The 21,391-nt window shown below is 32.3% G+C and overlaps 1 protein-coding gene and 1 non-coding gene across 3 annotated transcripts in view; one reads left to right on the top strand and one right to left on the bottom strand.

The window, feature by feature from the left end:
* The window catches only part of LOC118197836 (maltase A2-like), a 343,781-nt gene that overhangs the window by 280,652 nt on the left and 41,738 nt on the right, over positions 1-21,391 (top strand). The gene's annotated exons all lie outside the window — the stretch shown is intronic.
* On the bottom strand, positions 5,485-5,556 carry TRNAA-UGC (transfer RNA alanine (anticodon UGC)). The gene has a single exon. It is a non-coding gene; the product is annotated as a tRNA-Ala (tRNA).

Genomic DNA, 21,391 nt, shown 5'->3' with positions numbered 1-21,391 from the left:
CAAAACGCGTTTTAATGCGCAAAGAGCCAAAATTTCAATTACTTGAGAAAGAATGAATTTTATATTAGTAAACAAAACACTGGGGATGTAAATAGCTATTTGAGAAAACGTTATATTGGAGAAAAATTCTTAAAAAAATTGTTTTGTTGTCTTTCCATTTAACGTTTTTTTTATAAACAGCCTCGTTTCCTCTGTATCTTTGCTGTTCTGCATTCTTTTTCTCTTATGTGCAAAGAAATTTCGTAAAATGTTGGGAATGATATCAATTTACATGCAAATGCAATTTCTCGGTATCCTTCTTTAACGCTAACAGAATTTTAAAAAGTCTTTATTCGTGTAATTTCAAGAGATTTCTTTTTTCTTGTTTTTTTCGAAATTTAACTTTCAGCGCTCCTTATTAATTCACCTTCGCTGTTTTATAAAAGTTAGGGAAATGAATATTCAACAACACGTCCCTGATTGCAACGCTTTCATAATTAAATTAAAATAGATTCTGTTCGTCAAAATGCAATTTCAAAACAGATCTTCAGACAGTTTTTTCTTTGTCTAGAGAAGATGTTTCTTGTTGCAAACTTTATCTGTATTTGTTCTCGGGATATTCAATTATCTGTTATATAGATTTATATAACAGGTAATTGGATATATGCATAACCGGTCTCTCATATTTCTGCCGACAATATAGAATAGTTGCAGTCTTAAGATGATAATTCTGTATTTTATATTCATAAGTTATTTGTGTTTTTATGTAATAGTATTTTCTTTCACTTTTAGATCAATTTTCTTTAATTTGAAGAATACAACAAACGTATATATAATATGCTAATTTGCACTTGATATTTTTAAGTGCATGGACTGTTATCATCTGAGTTTGTGGCTTATAATTACCTAAGAATAATGATGTTTTATGGCATTTAATTTTGTAGAATAACTATTAAGTTTTTTTCATACCAAGAGACACGAAATTTTTTCAATGTGGCCCCGGAAATTCAGACAACGTATCTTCCAAATATTAGACATACTAACCACTGACAGCCCGAGAACACGAGTGAGAAAGTATGGTAATTCCTTATATATATATTTATTAAAAGACGACTGGGAGAGGTAAAAGACTCAGTCAAACCAATTCAGTTAGTGGCGAGTTGTGCAGCGCAATTTAGTTCATGCACCCTTCTAGAGACGATTATAATATTCGGAAAAAAGAAGCATATTAAAAGCAACTGAACCCTCCCCTAAATTCGGACTACCGATCTACAAACTGGTATCTGGCTGCGCTAATCGGTATCTGGTCATGCTAGGCATTTGCATTATGAGAGGATACAATGGGAAATATGTTATTCTTTATAAACCACGGTTTCTGAGTAAGAAATATGTTTACTCAAAATGTCTTAAAACAGTGAAAAACAGCTTAACTAACTTTTCATCGCTTTTAGTCTATAACACTAAAATAGTCAGAATCGCTACAGTTTAAATAGTTATCTTTCTCGTGCATTTACTATAGGCAATTAGATGGCTTTTGCATCACAGAGACACGAAAACGCAAAAACAACGTTTCAAATTAGGAAAAAGATTAAATGTGTGTTTTGAATTATACTGCAATGATTTCAAGGATGTCTAGACCTAGGTCCATTTTCTTAAGAAATTGAAAACAATTTTCTTAAAAGGTTAGAATTTTGTGAAGCTAGTAGCAACGAAAGTCTCGTAAGGAAATCAGTGGGCAAAGCAAAAGAAAACAGACGGATGCCTGATGGTTCTTGAAATAGCTATATTCATTATTATTACTTAAGTGTTCTGCTCTAAAGCACTACATGGAAGGAAGGGATCCTTCGTGGAGTACTTTCTAAAGGAAACTGGCTCCTATTAACACGTTACACTGGGGGAAAACCACGAAAACGTCCATGTAGCCAGTCCGTTTGCTATATTCGAACCCCGGACCGAACTATCAGTCTTCAGGGACTTTACCTCTTGGTCGCTGGTGAGCCGAAATTGCTATAATATTATTCAAAAATCTACGCCAAGCTAAGATTGCTTTCTTGCCTAAATTGTAAATTGTACGTTGACGTGTTTCTCTTCCAATTAAATCAACTTTACTTTTCTCGAATAAACCGCCCAGACGGTATAGTGGTTAGGGGATACTGACTGCGATACCGAAGGGCCCGGGCTCGAATCCCGGAGAAGGCTTGGATGTAAAAATTGTTTGTCCCTTCTCAGGCAAAAATTGGCCCATCTATTAAGTGCCTCTATAATAAAAAGACCACCACATCTGGTCTTAGGGGTGGCCGATGCCGGCATAGGCAAGTGCCTGCGATTGGAGGAAAAAATATTCTATCGAAAATTCTCTTGTAGTCGGTTCTTTTGTCCATTCCGACCTCGACAAGAAATCAAAGTCTGTTATGTTCAGTTAATTATTACACATAGAATTCTTAAAATTTCTCTTTGGAACTACATATCTTTGCTATACTCTGTGGAATTTGAATCATCGCGCTTGAGCATAAAATATATATTATTGTAAAGGAATGCGGTCCGAAATTCATATGGTCAGGTTTTTCTCTACCTCTGAAATTAAATTTTTAGTGTTTAAGTGGCTGTTTTAACTGTCGTTTATACATTGAGGCAGTCTCACGCAATGCAAATTGTCTAGAACTATTTTAATGCAAAATTCTCCACATTAAGATGGAAAGAGAGAAAGTAAATTATATGAAATGTGAAAGGAAAAATATATGATACTGCAGATCCCAAACTAGAACTCCTTCGAAAACATCACAGTATATCACGCAATTCATAAATCAGGTTTCAATCTTACAGTTAAGAAAATGTATTTGCGGTAACCAAAAAACCAATGTTAAATCCCCAAAATAATTCTTCCAGGTTAACTAGCTTTCTCAATTGCAAATGAACATACGGAATACGGAAAAGATATAAATTAAATAATTAAGTTTTGACTGAAATAAATACAACATATATATATATAAAATTTATATATTGGTACATTTCAGATTCGATTTTTCGGTTTCATATAAATTTTAATGTTCTAAACTGAAATTTAATAGATTCTTTTTGCGGTTTTTGATCTCAAATGAACCAGGAGAACAAAACACATTTTCGAATATTATTAGGTATTGTGTTAAACCTCTTATACACGGTTGCAATGATTAATATTGAATTGTTGAGGAATTGCCTTGTTTTCACTCCAATTTGCTTTTAACATTAAATGCTTTAAGTTTATATATACATACACAATATATATATTACAATTTTTAAACGCAAAATCATTCTGAGAATTAACATATGCAGTTTATAAACCTTTAGATGGTTCTAAACAATATTTATTAAAATTTTATTCTTTATAAAATACTTTAATAAATAATTTTTATTAAAAATTGTAATATATATTACAGTTGCACAAGAACCTTTATCTAACGTGTAAAATGTAACTACTTTTTCCTTGTGTTCATTCACTTCACTATTACTGTCTTAAGTTAAATATTACTTCAGGCTATTTAAATGATTATGCAAATTTGCATAATCATTAGTAGTTACATTTTACACGCTAGATAAAGGCACAAGGACCTTTATCCTAGCGTGTAAAATGTAGCTATTTTTTCCTTGTGCTCATTCAACTTTCTTAAAACCCAACGTGTATTTAGTGTCTGCTTTGCATGGAGATACTTAAAATACTTTTGAGAAGAGAGCCCTCTCGAGAAATTTAGCGGTAAAGAAAGATTTTGAGAAACCCTCGGATTCGTTCTTCAGGTGTACTCTATTAAAAATGGGCGTAGTTTCCCTTATCTCAAAGGTGTTATTCTGTCGTTCCAGGTGGTGTACTCTGGGCAACGTTCTCGGTAATGAGATGCCTAAGTGGGTCATGGGCATATGCTATTCCCGACGAATGCACTAAGTTGCAAGGATCTGGACATTTACAATAGCAATATATGCCATAACTCAAATACTACACGCTTCCCTTTGTATATTCACAATTTTTGATTATCTTGGGCACTTCCGACGTATAGGAAATTTGATATCTGATTCCCTGTATATGGGGGGAAAGGTTAATTGAATAAGGCAAACTGCACTTCGGATATCTGTTAAAAGAGAGATGCATTAGGGAAGGGCTTAGAACGATAGCTTTTATTAAGGTTACACAGCTGAGGAAAGCCGCGGAGCCCCCCCCCCCGTGTATAATATCTGTTCCCTATAATTCAAAAACGGATCAAAATACCAGAGTTTAGCTATCTTATCCACTCAGCCACTGATGGACTATATCATATATTCTCTATTTTGCATTAGTTATAACAATTGGTCTAAAAAATTGCTTTGGTGGTTTTTAATCAAATCATGCTTTAGTTGTAATAGTTAGATTTGTAGGGTTTCCCTTAGTTAACTAAGTTTTTATTCAAACATTTGTTACTCCTCGCCTTCTCCTCGCATATCCCCGCCAGGATGTAAATTTAAAGTTACATGAAGTCAGTATCTAAACGGGTGAGTCTTGGAGTTTATTCAGAGCGTGTTTTCGCTTACTTAACGCCTGTGTGAGAATTCGCGACGTTCATTTGTAGGATCTAGTTTAGTTTATGTGGCTTGAAAGGGCTAGATCTTATAGATTCACTTGTTATGAAGTATGCATGAGTTATTCGTTAACGCATACTTTTCTAAATGAAGTGAAAGTTACGTTATTTATTAAGAAAATAATTTTTTTTTAATTATCAGTCTTCAAAATAGATGTCCCAAGGGTGGACATTCTGAGGAAAATCGGTTTGTCTTCACAGCGCATATGGAATGAAAAAAATGACTAATTTTGACGATTTTTCGAAACTGGCTCAATTTTCTTTTGCCCTTTTCACGGCCGTTATTTTACTACTCCAAAATCCAAAAATTCATGGGTTATAAATTTTGGAATTTTTATAATATAAAACTAATTTTTCACTCTCTTAAAACAAGAATGATAAAAAAGATTAACCTGGTCATTTTATAAAACTTTTTTAAAAACATATTGTAAGATGACTCTAAGCAGAAGAATTATTTCTGGTTCTTTCTTCAGAATCACGTGGCTAAGAGAGGAGATACACAACAATGTCGGTTGTAATCAGTTCAAAGAATAATTTCTGTCTTTATTCATGTATCTCTATACGAATATGGATCCACAAAAATAAATTAAGTACGATCTTTCAGGAAGCCCCCTTAAGCTTATACATACATTTTTGTGTAGGAAATAATTTGGCACCTGTTTTTCTGTAACAAGTATGATCCAAAATTTAATTTTTAGATCCTGAAATTGCTAAACTTTCAGATAACATATTTTTATTTTTTATTTATTTAATTTGTAATGCTTCTAAAAATCACAGTCAAGATTTGCTGAACTAAAAGAAACATTTTAGCGACGTTATTGTAAACGAATTAGAAATGAAAATGCATGCAAGGAAACTTGAACTAACAGTGTTTTGTGCTTATACGGAGGAAAAGGGAGGTAGGAAAATAAAAGAAACGTAATGGAGGTGCGGGGGATCGAACCCCGGGCCTTTCACATGCAAAGCGAACGCTCTACCACTGAGCTACACCCCCTCGCCTATAGAAGCACTATTATGGAAGTAGAACTACGAAACGCGCGTTTTTCTTTCTTCGCTCGTATTTACCCAGACGCATAAGCTTATTATCAAGGGCATTGAGAATGAAAACACAGTCGCTACGTAATACTTCGAGAAGACGAAGCAGTACTTCCTGGTTATAAAACTGGTCGGTTTACTTCAAATAAACAGCGTGCGTGCAAGCGAAACAGTAGTCTTGATAGTGTTTAAATTTTTTTATAAATCCCACAGCTCTCAAAATAGCGTAGTTAACCGTAAAGATGTCGAAATGTTGGATTTCATAAAATCCGTACAGTAATCTGACATCAAAAGCTGCATTTTATGGAAAGATAAAGGCTAAATGACTGTTAAACTACACATAATTAAAATACACATGTATTAGCAGCATACAACAGGAGTATATACCTATAATGTACATCAGGAGGCTCGACAAAACCCAAAAATTGGCATCGCATGTTCTTTGACCCTCATCTCTTCACTATTCAGAACTGAAAAGAAATTATCGGTTGGTGTAAAACAGATTGGATTAATTAAGATAAAATAACACGCCGAACAAATATTAATTTAGAAGTCAAACAACAAGCATCAGTGTTATATTTTCAAATTTTCACAGCACTAGTTTCGATGGTTTTACCGAACCATCATCCTCAGCTGCAAAAGCGCAAATGAACGAGATAAGATAAATGAACGAGAACTGACAGATTAGCCATGGAAAGCCCCCTCAGTCTCATGCTGGTTGATATCTGCATGCATTATTTTGAATCAAAATTGTTTGAAACTTTAAATTTCCCGGTATGGTTCCGCTACGTAGACGATAGTTTTACCCTGTTTGAATGTAATAAAGATGATTTAAATAAAGTTCTTTCAGCAATGAATTCCATTGATGCTGCTATTCAGTTCACTTTTCAACTTGAGACTTGCAATTCTCTTCCGTTTCTCGACATTTTGATCACACGTAACACATCCAACTTCAGTACTACGGTCTACCTTAAACCTTCATCGGTTTGCCTTCCACCACACTTCAAATCATGTCATCCGACTAAATAAAAGTTAGCTTCATTTTATTGCTATGTTTTCTGTGCTCTTCAAGTTTCCTTTGCCAAACTATCTCTTGATGAAGAACTAAATTATTTAAAAGCAATAGCTATTGACAGGGGCTTTTCACCCAACATTATTAATCAAGCAGTTAAAAAATTCTCATCTCAACACACCAAAAGGAACACTCTTGTTTTAAGAGATTATAAAAATTATGTTGTCATTCCCTTCTTTCCATCAATTAGCTATAACGTTGCACATATTTTGCAGAAATTTAACTTTCGGGTAGTTTATTCTCCCATCAATAAAATTCCAAGTTCCATACTCAAGGACCCCATTTCGGATATAAATTCCTGGGGTATTAACAGGATTCCTTGCCAGTGTGGTTTAATTTACATTGGCCAGACTAAGGGAGCCTTAAAATTTCGCATTAAGGAACATAAGGCATATGTTAGAAAAACGGAAACACTGAAGTCCTCTGTTGCCCAGCATTGTTGGTCCGAAAATCACACTTTCAATTTTTCTGCCAAAATTATTCAAAAAACATCTTTCATTGGTGAGCTGGAATTTCTAGAGGCATTTCACATTCAAAAAAAATCTTTCTGTTCTAGTTAACGACCCTAATTCCAATCCATCTTTGCCTTCGGCTTTTAAAGAAATTATGTTTTAGCTTCTGGTTTCGTCAACAGATGACGCCAGTAGCTTGACTGCTTTCCAGGCTTTCTTATCTTATCTTATTTAATCATTATATCTTATCTTGTTCATTTTTACTTTGCAAGGTGAGAATGATGGTTCGGTATAACCATCGAAACTAATCCTGTGAAAGTTTTAAAATATAACGCTGATTTTTGTTGTTTGACTTTTAAATTAATAAGGTTGGAATAACTTACTCAATCTTCGGTAGGAACAATGCAACAAAAACGGGGATCTTCGGCCAATAGTGTTCCACTTGGTTCCAAACATAAAATCTAATGCAAAATATGACTAAATAAAAGAATAGTAACCCTAAAGCTTCATAACAAAAAAAAATTATTAAATTAAAAATAAATGCAAAAAAAAAATTAACTAAAACATTTACAATGAATAACGCACGTAATTGACATATTTGATGGTTGTATAATGATTCATTCCTTGTTGTAATTGATAGAATCTGTGATGCATGCGAATTCTCGACTCTAGAAGCAAAGAACTCCAATGGTTTTCAGAAAAAGAACGCGTGAACTTTCCATCAAATATCTGCACTGTAAGTTCATCTGCTTTTTGTTTTCGAGATACGATCCTTTATTACAGCTTTATTTCGATGCTTGGATGGTAGTTAAATACATCTATTTTGAAGTTTTCCAAACAGTCGTTATGTATGGATGATGCTTTTATCTTAGAAAAGTTTAATCTGGACCTTTGCCACATTTTACTGGTCAAGGTTTAAAGAGAATGCTATTCCTCTCTTTAAACCTTAACATTTTATTTTGTACCTTGACATACCTTTATTTTATTTTGTACTTTTATACCTTGACATAATATTTTGTTTTGTGTATCGCATTTTTTGTCAGATAAGTAAGACCGTATAAATTATTACATTTCGTTAATCTTTACAAAATTGTCCCGAAAGAAAAGGAAGTATTATAATCGCAAAACCTTTCGGATATTCTATTTCAACAAAAATATCCATTTTGATCGTTCCCGAATCCATACGGACGATTAACAAATTGTAAAATGGATTTAAAGTAGATTCAAAAGGTATTTTTTCGTGACATCTATACGTAAGTATATATATGTATCTCGCATAACTTAAAAACGATTAGCCGCAGAACATTGAAACTTTGTATATGAGACTGCTATAACTTCTAACTGTGGATCTAATATGTTTGGTACTACCGATTGTACGCACCCTTATAAGGTTTAAAAGTCCCTTACGCGGTGTCATGCGCACCCTTACGCGGCTTAACCCTCAGACCGGCCGGGGTTTCAGCAAGAAAGCGCAAGTTTCCCAAAACTACTATGAGAAAAAATTTTCTTGATTTTAATATAAAAATTCTCCTGGCATTTTATACATGGATTTGTGTACTTTTAATATATCGCCATAATTCCTTTATTTGCGTATGTACGCATATTAAATTTTTTACAGATATCATAAAAAATATTCTATGCCGTATATATACGGCCTTGCCGATTGGAAAGTTCTAAAGTCTTTATTCGGCTTTTATTTTCACAATCATTGGTCGCAGTCATACACTTCCAATTACAGAAGTGTTTTAAATGACGAAATTATTTTCACAATCATTGGTCGCAGTCATACACTTCCAATTACAGAAGTGTTTTAAATGACGAAATTATTTTCACAATCATTGGTCGCAGTCATACACTTCCAATTACAGAAGTGTTTTAAATGACGAAATTATTTTCACAATCATTGGTCGCAGTCATACACTTCCAATTACAGAAGTGTTTTAAATGACGAAATTATTTTCACAATCATTGGTCGCAGTCATACACTTCCAATTACAGAAGTGTTTTAAATGACGAAATTATTTTCACAATCATTGGTCGCAGTCATACACTTCCAATTACAGAAGTGTTTTAAATGACGAAATTATTTTCACAATCATTGGTCGCAGTCATACACTTCCAATTACAGAAGTGTTTTAAATGACGAAATTATTTTCACAATCATTGGTCGCAGTCATACACTTCCAATTACAGAAGTGTTTTAAATGACGAAATTATTTTCACAATCATTGGTCGCAGTCATACACTTCCAATTACAGAAGTGTTTTAAATGACGAAATTATTTTCACAATCATTGGTCGCAGTCATACACTTCCAATTACAGAAGTGTTTTAAATGACGAAATTATTTTCACAATCATTGGTCGCAGTCATACACTTCCAATTACAGAAGTGTTTTAAATGACGAAATTATTTTCACAATCATTGGTCGCAGTCATACACTTCCAATTACAGAAGTGTTTTAAATGACGAAATTATTTTCACAATCATTGGTCGCAGTCATACACTTCCAATTACAGAAGTGTTTTAAATGACGAAAATATTAATGTTTTGGGGATGTCAAATGAAAAAAAATAAATTTTGGACAGCTACAGAAATCTGACTGTTTAATGTGGTCTCCCTTTTCCTATACTTATATTTGGGAAAATTTTATACTTGTCATGAAAAAATAAAATTTGAAGAAGTTTGATTTCTGTGCGACAAAAAAAAAAAAAAAAAAAAAAAAAAAAAAGAGACCGGAATATTTGATTTCAAAATTGGTAACTTTTTACGTCATTTTCAAATTACCTTAAGAGATCCATTAACGAAGTTAGAATAATTCGAGAAAATAATTTTAAATGAAGTGTAGAAAAACGTGTCTATAATTTAATAGACCGTACTGGGAATCATGCGAGGTCCACATCAGACTTTTTTTTTTTTTTCTGAGAACTAATTTCTGCGAATTTTGAAATTTTTTCCCAAAGAGATATGTGTATTATTCGCTAATATTATGAAATTAATTTGTTTATAAAAGAGGCTAAAGTACATAAGATGAAACAAGCGAAATGACGTGGGAGAAAATATCAATCAGACATTTATTAGATAAACTTTGCAAAACAAATAAAAACCTTCAAATGATGTCTGAAAAAAGTAGAAAAGAATTCTCTGAAGCGGAAAAATCGAGGTAAAAGATACGATGAAGCGACCTACTATCAATACGAAAAGACGCCTACCTCTCTGTCTCGTGGAAAGTAAGAAAAACAAGAACAAAAGAAAGATGTTGAAGTTGTAAAAGCATTTCGGACAGAGATGAGATCTTGTTGGTTCTAGATTGGATAGAGAATTTCCTTCCTCCTTCTTTTTCTTCGAAAAAGAAAAGACGTTAAGAGATCACTGTTCCTTATCTTCGACTTCAGTGTCGCAGAAGGAGAGAGAGTATATCTTTTTATCTTTCGAACGAGTTAATGTTGTTTGCACTGCGGTCACCGTGAAGCAATGAATTCTATTTCGGAATCGTCTGCAGAAGGAAAAAGAATTGAACCGAGTCTTTTTATTGAATTGTAATTTGTCTTTTTTATGTATATATTCTACGTTTGTTTATGGTTTTTATTTTGAGTTAGCAGTTTACGAATCAATAAATTTTTATCCTTACATACGACACCGGGTTTCACAATGCGATTGTTTTCCCTAACACCTTTATAAGTATATAAACTTTATAAGATCAAGCCTTCTTAGGTAGCATACAATTAGACCAGAACTCTAAAAGACAACTGGTGAGTTTTCATTGCATCTTATAAGTACCACAGAAACCGGAAAAAGCGTGGTAAGGACACTTATTTAATCCAAATAAGGTTTAACAGACAGCACTAACTCGTGCTTGCAGAAGCCAATATCTTTGGCTTTAAATCAGAGATAATGGATGAACTAAAATTGATGAAATTTAAGTATAGCCTAATGGCTTCACAGTATAACTAGCGCCCAAGCTGGCTCTGACCGAATGCAACCTAAATAAGCCTACTGAGAAGAATAACTCAACGTCGCAGAGTAGTGATCGCGAATGAATCACAGTTAGCAACGTGGCCTTCAAGCAGAAAGAGCACGCTGTAATTTCTCCCTCCAAAACCTTCCCTTAAGTACTTCCTTCTTTCTACCTAATTTGAATATCACGCGCTCTGGACATTTATGTTGTGGCACGGAAACGAAAACGAGGTTGATAGAAAAGGGAATTAACATAAAATAACTGGTTAGAAACTCAAATGATACTTTATAACTTCAACTTAAGTTGGCTCAAACTAAAATTAATTTAACCTTAAAGCCTGAAAAACGAATTTTCGTCACGGAATTCCCTAAAACATTCTCAGAATTCTGAATGAGCAATCCTTTAGCATAAAAACATATAAAATAAATTTCAGACTTCAGCAAGAAATAAAGAACAAAATTAATATAAAATTACTTCGGCCTCTCACGAGAATAACAGATAATATATAAATTCAAATTATGCACAATTTTAAACTTAATAAATTTAAATTTAATTTTGAATTTCTATATCTAAGCACACGCCTAATTTTATGGACTATAACTTGAAGTTAATCAGCAAAGAGAAACTCGCTAAACTTGGAGAAAATACCACTTGTATCCTGTTGTGACTGCCGTTAGGACTGCCGATCTGACCGGTAGGTAGGTTTGACCGTAAGTGAATACTTCATTTTGCATACTTTTTTGGCAACCCTGTTGCACTCTGTTCTTAGAGAATTATTGCAAGAACCGACTGGGTCGGTAATAATAATTTTGAACTCTCGTTTTGAAAGTAATTTAAAATAGCTAATGTTGTAAATAAACTTGCAATTAATTTTAGTTCGTGTGATGATTTATTCACACATTGAAGAGATTTTATTGAACCTTTATGCTCAGAATTGCCAGACTAACCTGCTTGGAAGTGCAAATGGTACTTCATATCCAATACAATACAAAGCAGTCGCTTCAAAGCGCGCTAATGATACCAGTTCTACTTCTCTCAACTTAGATTCTTACCGTATTTAAAACTCATCCTATTTATATATTCTGATATAGTAGACGGAACAATAGGAATATAGGGCATACGCTCTTTTCCTTTGGTTATGCATATATTATGAATATTATATTATGAATCCTTCGGTCTGTCTGAAGGCTGGAATAGAAATTTGTTAATTGTTTCAGTGCTGTAATTTCAAAAGAAAGCTCAAATGAACTGTGTATTTGCTTTACATTATTGTACTAATTTAGTATTTTTGTACTTAAAGGTAAAAGGGGGGAAGAAAATTCCTCCCTTTAAGATTTTCGCCTCAACTTTTACATTGATGCGTTTCTCTTCCATTTAAAAACAAGAGTTTTTTTACAATTCAGTATGCTACCTTTTTCCTATTTTAGAAACTTATCACTCTCGTTTAAAAAACTTCCACTCAGTTTATTCGAAATTAAAAAGCCCACATGTTTATTTTTTTTTTGGAACTATGGGGAACAGAAGTGGATATTTAATCAGGTATTTTGCTTCAAAATCATATCAAACGTAATAAAACAATAAACAAAATCAATCATATCATTTTCTCCAAAAGACTAAATCATCTACAAATATCATACATAAACCACTCCACCATTTTCTTATTCAGAGGATTAAACCTAAGATTTATAATCTAAAGTATTAAAATTCTTTAAAACAAGAAAAGCGTAACTTTATTTCATAGTGTAAAAATATATCCAATAGGTAGTCCATTAACTTTGTTAATTTAGGAGGACGTCTCTACTACCAACCTATGCTTAAGTGGGAGTGAAGAAAACAACATAAATTTTAGAAACAATGTAAAAAGAGTAATTTTATTTCTTATAAAGCTTATCTTTGCGTGCAAGCCGTTAAATTTCTTGCATTTTTCGCGGCAGAGGATACATTATTCTGAGCTCCTGTGCTATTAACCGTTCAAAATATATGATGCAGCTATAAGCGTATTCTTTCTTCATTATGCAGAAGATAACCAAACTATAGTATTTTTTCTCAGACACATAAAAATTCAAGAACGAGACATAAAACCATGTTACTGCACTGTGTTTGGAAATGAATGTCAATGTAATGTACTGGTCATACAGCTGCTGAATTCGAAATGAGAATGGTGGATTTTTAGGAGGAAATATTTTCTTTCTTCTGTACGAATTCTGTTTCATTTCCAATGGAAAGAAACTGATTTAAAATTTTATACCAAATAGGTCACATAGTAACGTAATCTGCAAAAATGAGAGCAAAAGTTGTTGGATAGAAAGAAAAATACGCATTTTACCATGAGTAGAAATGTAGCCAATTTTTTTTCTATGATCAGAAATTATTAAATGTCGATTTTTCCAAGTTATATCAACTGAAGATTTCGATAAACTGTATTCCCTGTAGATATCAGCTTGGTTACATTGACTCTTTATTTCTGAATAATACTCGCCTTAGTTTTAGAGCAGAAAGCTTTACGTTCAGAGCTCGTTATATAGATGAAATTTTTATCCACTTTTGGTCTTTTATCAATACTGAGCATAAAAAGTCAAGTAAAATATTTAGTGAAATTTTGCCCATATAAAACAGTTGAAAAGAAAGATAATGTTTCCGCTAGTCTGTCCTATCCAACATTCAATCTAAAAGTATCGTTTATTTCAAGATATGTGTGGCTGCAAAGAAAATGTGTAACAACAACCGTTATAGTCTAAATCTTACAGAAGTCCGAAAGAATACAAAACTCGCGATTCGGAAGAAAAGAAAACATGGAGATTCTTTTAAATATTTTTACAAAACAAACTAATAAGAACCAGAAATTTTCATTGTCTGAAACGAGAAGCACCTCTCTGTAACTGCAAGCTCTTAAGAATTCATTCCTCTCTCCCTGCATAGCGAAAATTTCAAAATTTTCGTCGTGGCATCAATCTTGCATAAAGCTCCTTTTTAGAATTCATTTAAAGAACTTGAATGTAATATGGGAACCCATTTAAGTTCTTTCGTTAAATGGCCATTGTATTGATATAATTCTCTTCGAGATTTTCGATGATTGTGATGAATAAATGATATTCTCGCAGGAAAAATTTACCAAGACATTTAAATTACTTCTGAAGACTTAAAATTAACACTGACGACAACACATGTAAATGACTCACTATGCTTTAAGATTCTATGCTTTAAGCTGTATAAAAGAAAAATTACAAAACTGAATTTGAAATGATTAAGATTTTAAATCGAAATAGTATTTTTTTAAACCTTCTCGTGCGACTTGCTCATTATCTATAAAATTTTAGATGCTATAAGCATCAACGCGTTATTTGAAAAGGGATATACAGCAAAAGTAGGGCTAGTTTGTAAGAGTTATGTAAGTTATACGAGTTATTTGAAAAATAATTTTACACCAAATTCGGAATAAGTTATAAGCATTATAGGTGTTTTAAACTATATACGCACCTTATCGTCCGAAAAACAACTGAACGATAATTTTAGCATTATAAGAGTTGTTAAAATAAGCACTATAGGCGTTAAAGCTGTATTGAAAGAATTTATACATTTACAGAAATTTACAACAATATCGATTCTATTAGCGATATCCTGGCACAGGATGAACAACTTATGCATATATATAACATTGATGATATTATAATTTTCAATAGTAATTCTACTTTTAAACAATTCAAAATTTACCCAAATAGTTTAACACTTAATAAAACTAATACGAATTAAGATACTATTGAATACGTAGATCTGGTCATAATTAAACACAGCAAAATTAAATTATATGATAAAATGAGGAATTTCCAGTTTAATGCTATTAAACTAAATAATTGGAACTCTAATACCTCTAAAAAAGTAATAGGTAAGACTTTTTGTAGCCAAAAAATCAGAATAAAAATATATGTACTGAAATAGAAGATTTGAAGGAAGAAATAATAAAGCTAATTAATGTTCGGTTTAATAACCTAGTCCCAACACATTTTATTAATTTGCATATTAAAAAGGCAGGCATTAACTTTTCTTTATAATTTGACTCTTTATGGCATAATAACATTACCTTAAACCTTAACTAGAGGGTAACTGAGGATTTTGAAGAGTTAAGGGACTATCTTGTAAATATTAATTTGTAAAATTGTATATTTAATCAATACTGGATTCTTTCCTTGTATTAATGAAGGGCCAACACTTTTCAAAAGTCTCAATTATAGCCCGAATTGAGTGAAGATTTTTATCTTTTTTCTAATTTTCCTTATCTTTGACCAGTATTTAGTAAAGTTTTGAGTAAACCTGTTTAAATTTGTCTGTCAGTTTTAATAAATTAAGACTATTACAATAAATTTCTTATTTTAATTAAAAACATTTAAAAAATTTTTAATTAAAATTAAATTTATTTAATTTTACTTCAAAAAAGATTTTCGTATTTTTTTTCAAAAACATTTTTGATTTTTTACAATCCTTAATATTTTGCAACTATTTTTTCACATAACAGTTTACATTTTTACAATACAAAACAGTTAGCAACATTTTAGCAACAGAATACACATTTTACATTACTTAAAAGTTTACAGAATAGCTTTTTAAATAGATCTAACAGATAGCAGCTTAACACTCAAATTAACCTTATATTAGTGCCCTCTATTTATAAAGTTAGCAGAAACACACTACTTTACATCACTTAGTTTGGCAAATGCTGCCACACTCTCCGAATACAAATATAGTTTGTAAGTTAAATTAAAACTTACTATTTACTTGCCCTTTAGTATTATTTATGTATTTTTATAAATAATATGCAGTTTCTTTTTTTATTTATATGCATAATTTGCGTCGGGGAAGTTTTCTGTAGGCAAGAGTTTCTAAATTACTTTGGTTTTTCTAAAAATTTGGTTTTTTTCTCTTAATTAACCTTTTTTTAATTTTAACTGTAGTCATTTACTTGCTGATTTCTGAAAATTCCACTTGTTTAAATTTCTTTTTAGTAATTCTCAACATTTGGTTTTACTTATGGTTTCGACTTTTACCCTTGTCTACATGGATGACAAAACACGAATTGAATAACTGAAGAATTAGGTTTGGAGGCAACTTCTCCTCGATAAGTCTGTCTCCTGCCTGCTCAACAATTATTCACTTATGCATTCATTTTTATAATTTTTTTAGGATTAAAAAATTTTTGGAATTATATATTTATTCATGGATTTTGATACTTGCACTTGATTTACATATGCTCTCAGAATTTAAATGTTATTGTAGATTAGTTCGCAGCAATAATTAATCATTTATTTGTTTGCATTAAATTTCATTATTTAAAATTTAATTAACTTTAAATTTACTTTTTACGAATAGAGAATGTTTGTGAAATTCAAATTTATGCATATATATATATATATATAAAGAAATAAAGATGGTCATAAACTAACTTGACTTACTATTACTGATTTGATATAATAATAGATACAGAAATACATTGCAATGTCTACAGCATTAGCATAAGGTGAGACGAATTCGCAGTACTTGAAAAGAGAAGTATCACGGTCAAATTTAACAATACCACATAGCATGATAGCATGAAATACTGCTTAGCGCATGGTGTCGTTAAGTTTGGAATAAAATGTGTAGAAAGAAAAATAATATAGATACCTCTCTTTTAATAATGCGAAAGAATGGATAAGTATCTGTGACAGATGAGTAAGTATCTGTGATAGAATATTTGTACAGTTTCTTCGATAATACCGCAGCTTAAGCTAATTTCAAATCTTCTTCTCCTCCGTTTTCTCCCGTTAACAATAATAACGAAATAGAAGTAAGTATGTATTTTGTCTTTTTTTGCGTTAGTGAAGCATTTCATTGAAAATAAGAATGGGACTTACTGAGAAGTAATTCAGTGAACTGTTGTTTTGATAGATATTATCACAAATGTACTTGTTGCCATATCGTTGAAGGCAATAGTGAATTACAGAGAAGGTGTTTGTCGAAATAGGGGTGCTTAAAATACCGTTCATCCGAAATTTCCATTGAGAAGCTGATGGTAAGCGAAAAGGATAGGAGACTCTTGAATCCTCTCCACTCGTATTCCTCATCAAAACTAGGACGGAACTAAGCAAACTTATACTATCATCTATAAGATACAAAGGGTTGTTCAACGACAGACGCTATACTCTGCCTGTTAGTCGTGTACCTAATCTAGAATGCATACAGATATAGAGGATTAATCACAGCAACACTAACACACTGAATTTGCAAAGGTGTATTACAATAACGATTGTAATATAGAAATATTACTTCCGTTTAGTCATATCAGTAATTTTCGTAAAGATGCATTTTGGGCAAAGATATACGTGCAATGTGAATGCGAGCTACGAAGACATCACTTCCCTTAGGTAGACAGCCCTCGAGAGCTTTGCCATAACCAAAGCAAACTTTAAGAAATTACCACTTTTATGCACTTAAGTGGTCATTCCCCCCCTCTTTTTAGTGCAATGTTCATATATAAAATTCAACTGTTGTAGAGCAAAAGAAAGGCCTCTTTTTATAAAATTGGTGAATATAAATACGCTGTTCCAAATGTACTTCAAATAAAGTATTATACATGCATGTTTTGTATTTTTTTAAATACAGTGGAATCCCACTATAGAACTCGATTTATAACGAATCTTCGGATACAATGGGCGAACGTTTTCGTCCTCCACATATATAGGAAATTTCTTATGTATAGGAATTTCCTCAACACGTGCTTTCCTGGTATAATTGGCTAGTAATCGGAATGAGAAAAGAAAAAATAGTATCCTTTGAGCCGCAAGTTCTTCTCACCCCCACAGAGAAGGGGAAAAGAAAGGAATGAGTGTAAATAAACTCTTCCCATTTTTCCAAGACTTTTCAGTTTTCCACGCCTTATTCGTATGCTAACTTTACGTACGATATATCAAGCTAAGCGCTATTAAAGTTAAACAATAGGCATCATATTCTAGGGTACGGGCGTCACATGCCGACGAAGACTTCGTTTTCAAGATCACGCATTGTTTTTAAACGCTCCGTTGCTTACAGTGATATGTAATTTATTCTTAAAACTTGAAAGATAATCAAGCATCATCAGCACTAGTTCTCAGAATCTGCCATTTTCCAACCATGCATGGATTAGTATTAATGCCGCGCCATTATCATGACTGAATTTTTCTGCATATCATTATAGACCTTGAATCAGTATTGTCTTCGAACTCGCGACACAGCCAGAATAATTAGCGCAAACACAGAACGTTCATTGGGCAGGATAATATTAAAGTTCTTTGTCTCTTCAGAGTTGTTAATGAAATTTCTGTCTTCCGATCTTTCATCTTTTATCCTCTCCAAATTCATTACCTAAAGCCATTCAGTGATCTTCAGAACTCCGTTATATATTTGGTAAATGTTAATCGACATCAAATGACAGATCGTTAGTCGAACGACTATCAAATATTTTATTCTCAGGTGTTTTAAAGCAGTAATAAGTAACAAAATTTAATACTTACTGATCGTGATATTGTTATTAAATAATCAATAAATGAAGCCAATAAGAAATTAATTTAAATAATAAATGTTTGTGTTATTTTCAAATTTTTATCTCACAGTTAAATATATAAGCAGCTATCGTCTTATCCCGTTCATGTTCTTTTGGTGCAAAATAACATACAGAGCATTATGCTAGCAGTCAGAAGATCTATTGTTCAAATCAAGGCCCGAAATGTTCTTAAACCGAAGCAATTATGTCCGTAAGATTTAATACAAAATGATTATTTCATACCTAAACCAGAAATTATTGCTAATGCAACTGCAATTTGTGCGCATCTTCATAATACAAAATCAATGGAAATTATTAAACCTAAGATTAAAAGGATAATCGCAATATTAAACCCATGAAATAAAGAAAATTTTTCTGTACCTATTAGAAGAGAAGAGTGGACGGAAAAAGTGGAAAACGATAAGGAAGATGTTATTGTTTGCATTCTTTGCTATAAAAACATCAGATCTTTTGGTAAAATGTCATTTTATCTTTTCTTTGTCTGTATAACTCGCTCCGCTTGAGGCTCACTAGGCTTCTGTTTCATTCAAAATTTGTCCATTGTGATTTGTTGTTTTCTTACATTTTCAAATGTGTTTAAAATGCGACATGCATTCTCATTGAAAAGGCTTATGCTGTAGCTTGCCGCTGTTTTATTAGAGTGATATCATTATGTAAAAACACTGCATCTTACCCTATTCTCTAAATTTTTCGAATCAGTAATTAAAATCATTTTTTCTCTTCTTCTTCCTCTGAAGAAGAAATTTTATTCAACAATCGCCTCTTTTGTTGCTGCTTCTGAAGTTGCTGCAGATCCTTCGCGTTGAGTTCATTTTTATTGTACTTTCGTAACTTCTTCTTATCTTCTTGGTTAATTTCTTCATTCTTAATGCTTTTCCAGAAATGCAATATCATACATAACCGAAAACTTGAAAGTCATAAGTGTCAAAGCATTCAGAGTCTCTGCCCACAAACCAGTCTAGACATGATTTCTTGCAGGCCAAATTTCGTAGTCCTATAAGTGATTTGCTGTCTCCAGGCTTTAAAAATAAGAGTTATAATATGAAAAATATTAAAATTATATTTCCAGAAATCCCTGAATATTAATTATGAGGCATAAATTATCTCAAAATGCCTTTGATAATCCCGCCTTGACGACTGAATGCTCGTAATTCGAGACAGCATTCGTCATCCGAAGCGTTTTTTGTTCACAATTTTGCTCCCGATACCGAGTTATTCTTCTGGTGAGTTGTTTGGGTCATCGGTTTTTCTCAGTAGACGTTAAAATCCACTTTAATAAGAAAGCCCGATGGACATAATAATAGTATTTTCCAAAATATAAGACAGCAGTATATGCAGATTGACCCTGAAATTGTGAAGACGTTATATTATAAAAACATGAAACTTTCATTATAATATATTTCATATACAGGACTTATTATATTAAAGGTATATTAGCCAGTAATGTGCAATTAAATGGCCTTTATAATTAGTATTAATCTTTATCATACCTTGAGGTGAAATTAAAAAAATATGTTTTCTCAAAAGAACTGGACTAATTAATATGTTATCATAAAGCATTTCTCAAATATTAACGAGCACATATAAGACGCGTAAGATATATGAAACATATTTAATATGTTTATCTCTACCGGCGACTTATCATATCTCCTTCGCCGAAAACATTAGCTGAGCTCTAACTGCGAGATATCTTGTTATCCGTGTTGTGTTATTGTATTGCGTGTTAGTAGTTTATTGATTAATTGAACCAAGGAAAGTCCAGAAAGCGAGTCTGTCAACAAATCAGAGAGTTTTATGGATTATAAAAACGGTATATGTGAGATATCGATAGACTTGATCAGTTGCATACTACTTGCCAAAGCGCAAATCACTAAGGCTTTATTGTGCTTCAGAGCTTCTACATAGCATTCTATCATATCATAACGCCTTCTATGAATTTATTGCACATTTATCTAAATGGTAGTCAGTCCAAATGTCGTTTCGCTGGGAAATTATTCATTCATTAGCAAACTCAAAAAATCCTTAGGATCGAAGTTTTATTTTTATACCATAAATTATCGGATCTTTCACAAATGTATGGACAAGATTACGCAAAATATCACAAAAGGCTGCGTTAGTACAAAGATGGGTGATTTCTATATCCTATGAGAAATTTGTTATCATTGTAAAGAACCTACATTATGTGTAATTCCCTGCTTCGAATAATAGCATTATAAGGTATTTCTCCCACCTTCTTGGCATACCTTCGTGGTATGGTGGTTTGCACGCTGGGCGAGTATTCCAAAGGTCCGTGGTTCGATTCCCGGCGAAGGCGTTGCACATTTTTCATCTTTCCTGCTTCCAAATTACCTACATAGCATAGCTTGGAATTACAGCATAGCTTGGAATAGTTCTAACATTATATCACATATTAACACACAAGATTTGCATATATATCTCGACACAATAACTAGATCTTTTTATTATTAAAAGTGAAATATGCATGTTTCCCATAAATTCGTGTCTTTTGTTTATCTTTAGAGCAAGAGGTAGCGAATAAGCCAGTCATCGCAGCAATGAATAAACTAAGGATTAAATCCGTCAATTACTATAAAGCAAAAGCAGCCGTGCATCAGTTAAAGTACCAATAAAGATTAACACACAAATATGAGTAACTTCATGTTGATCAGTAGTTATAGATCGCAATTAATAAAGTAGCTTAAAAAAATAATTTTAATTACTAATAATTTTTAGCCTATTCCAT

Source organism: Stegodyphus dumicola, chromosome 12 (assembly GCF_044657685.1).
Source record: "Stegodyphus dumicola isolate Sdum_Otavi_A_Nest chromosome 12, ASM4465768v1".
In the NCBI taxonomy this organism is placed as follows: domain Eukaryota; kingdom Metazoa; phylum Arthropoda; class Arachnida; order Araneae; family Eresidae; genus Stegodyphus; species Stegodyphus dumicola.
The sequence above is the reverse complement of the archived record's forward strand: the minus strand, read 5'-3'. Positions and strand labels throughout refer to the sequence as shown.